The sequence below is a fragment of the Lactuca saligna genome, chromosome 1, assembly GCF_052625555.1.
Source record: "Lactuca saligna cultivar CGN05327 chromosome 1, ASM5262555v1, whole genome shotgun sequence".
Classification (NCBI taxonomy): Eukaryota; Viridiplantae; Streptophyta; class Magnoliopsida; order Asterales; family Asteraceae; genus Lactuca; species Lactuca saligna.
The window spans coordinates 66,019,596-66,022,216 of record NC_136417.1 but is presented as its reverse complement, the minus strand read 5'-3'; the positions used below and the strand labels follow the sequence as shown (position 1 = coordinate 66,022,216).

General features: G+C 34.6%; 1 non-coding gene across 1 annotated transcript; it reads left to right on the top strand.

The window, feature by feature from the left end:
- The first annotated feature begins 223 nt into the window (after positions 1–223).
- On the top strand, positions 224–295 carry TRNAD-GUC (transfer RNA aspartic acid (anticodon GUC)). Its single transcript has one exon. It is a non-coding gene; the product is annotated as a tRNA-Asp (tRNA).
- The last annotated feature ends 2,326 nt before the right edge of the window (positions 296–2,621 follow it).

Here is a 2,621-nt window from a genome sequence, read left to right as displayed (position 1 = left end):
CCCTCAGGCTGAGCAGGGTCGTGTTTTTGTCTCATGATTTCACTGAAATAAGGAAGCCACAAATGCACTAGAACGTATATAGGCTCAACTAAACATTTGGGTTGTCATGCAATTATTAACACAATTCTAACATGGAATCCTAATTCTTTACCAAAATTGTCTAAATTAAATCCTAAATAATCCTTTTGGTATGCAAAATTTTTAAAATTGACTATTATGGTATGAAGTTGTAGTATAGTGGTAAGTATTCCCGCCTGTCACGCGGGTGACCCGGGTTCGATCCCCGGCAACGGCGCCAAAAAACTTGATGTGTGTAAAACTCACTTAGTTTTAATCCTACTTTAATTATCAAATAACACACAAAAGGAAGTGAACCTATCAATTGTGGTATAGCTAAATAAGCAGGGTATCGAACACAGGGAACGGCAAATTAAATTAAAAACTAATTCTATCTAAGTTAATTTAACAAATAGGGGTTTTTTCTCTAGTTTTACAAGTCTAGAAACTTACTAACTAAAACTAATGCAAGACTAGAAAAGAACAAATTAACTAGATTCAATAACGGGAAAGAAACTTCTGTTTAGTTCAACTCGGTTAACTTTATGGTTGATTTTAAGGTAATAGTGCAATGGATTAATTCTTTCGTTGGTTACCGATTCAAGTGATTAAGTTGTGTTCACTACCCTAATCCTTAGCAAATAAACTAATTCAAACAGTGGCCAATTGCTTAATTTAATTATATTTACTAGATTAATTATTCGGGTTAAGTTAGACTTGCAATAGTTAATTAATTCGTTATTCTTAATTAACCTCTTGTTCGATGGTCATCTTACAAGCTTGCACATAAGTTTACTCAATTTCCTTATTAATCCTAGTTTCATATTCATTAATCCTAGACATATGATGTAGTGGTCACATATCATATGAGGTTGATAATCAATAGATGTTCATGCTAGTCAATTATCTTCCTATTAACAGAAAATTAATTATCATTCATACACAAGGTTCTTTAGCAAGCTAAAATAACAATTAATCACCAACTTGGAATTAATCCTACCAATCAATCAAACCATATTGTCAACTTTGTATCCCCAAACAGAAGTATAAAGAAATTAGTTCATAACTAAGGTAAATAACAGCAAACAAATAAGTTCAAGTTGCTTAATCATGTTGACAAAACAAAAGAATTAAGTAGAATGATGAAATTACGCCTTAATTACTCCCGGGATTGGATTCTAGCTTCCTTGGTCGACTTCTAGGGTTCTTCTGGCTTCTTATTCGCAGCTAAGCACTTCTGAAACTTCCCAGAATTCCCCCTTCTCGCATTATAGAGTTATCTTTATATATGCATCCCGACTCGTCGAGTCATATGGTGACTCGTCGAGTCCCTCTCACAATAGTCGTAATACGATAACTATCTTGACTTCCGAATGCTTACCTTTCTGAATCCGCGACCGGACTCGTCGAGTCAAGGTCAGACTCGACGAGTAGAAGCCTTTTATGGGTGTTTTCTTTCTTCTTTCCACTCTTGAGCTCCTAACCGCTTCTCTTGCTTCCTTTCGCTTCCGAGCTTCATCTTTGGACTGAAAAACATAATTTAACACTTTTAAGTACCTTTTGTCCATAATATGCAACAATTTAGCTAATATATGAATAATAAACTACACTTAATACACACTAAATATGCACATATCAAAATACCCCACACTTGTCTTTTGCTTGCCCTCAAGCAAAACTGAATTTTAACACATTAGAATCACATATAATAACTCCAATCCAACCCAGCCATTATGCCAAGACCGCAACGCATGCATTTGTGTCTAAAATTCCTAAAAACCCCCCATACTTCAAATACTCACAATCCTCATAAACATTCGCCCACTCACCCCGAACTATGCTCATTTTATGCAACCCTCCGAATCCATCCTCAGAAAACCTCTTTACCCTCAAGGTATTTTTAATTGAGCAACCCAAGCATACATAATCTAGACAATTATAACTTATGATACCACATTGGATCTCTTTTGAATTCTTCACTTCTTTGACATTTGATCTTTAATTTCTTTGAATTCACCACCTTGTTGTTTGATTTTTGGTATGTTCAACTTTTTGAAGTTCTTCGGAATTTTCGATCTTCTAATTTTATACTTAACTTCGATGCTCCAAAAATTGTTTAAACTCTTCTTGTAATTCTCTCTCTTTTTTTTTTAACATGTAACTCACTTTTTTTCACTTAAAACCCTACATGCTTAAGCAGGGGCGCTCAATCTCAACCTTTATTGGCTAATGATAAAAATCTTCCTGGATACATTTCAGGTTTAGGCTGCTAAACATATTAAATCCCTCAGGCTGAGCAGGGTCGTGTTTTTGTCTCATGATTTCACTGAAATAAGGAAGCCACAAATGCACTAGAACGTATATAGGCTCAACTAAACATTTGGGTTGTCATGCAATTATTAACACAATTCTAACATTGAATCCTAATTCTTTACCAAAATTGTCTAAATTAAATCCTAAATAATCCTTTTGGTATGCAAAATTTTTAAAATTGACTATTATGTAACCAACCCCCTACCCCACACTTATGCGATGCAATGCCCTCATTGCAAATTATGCATAAA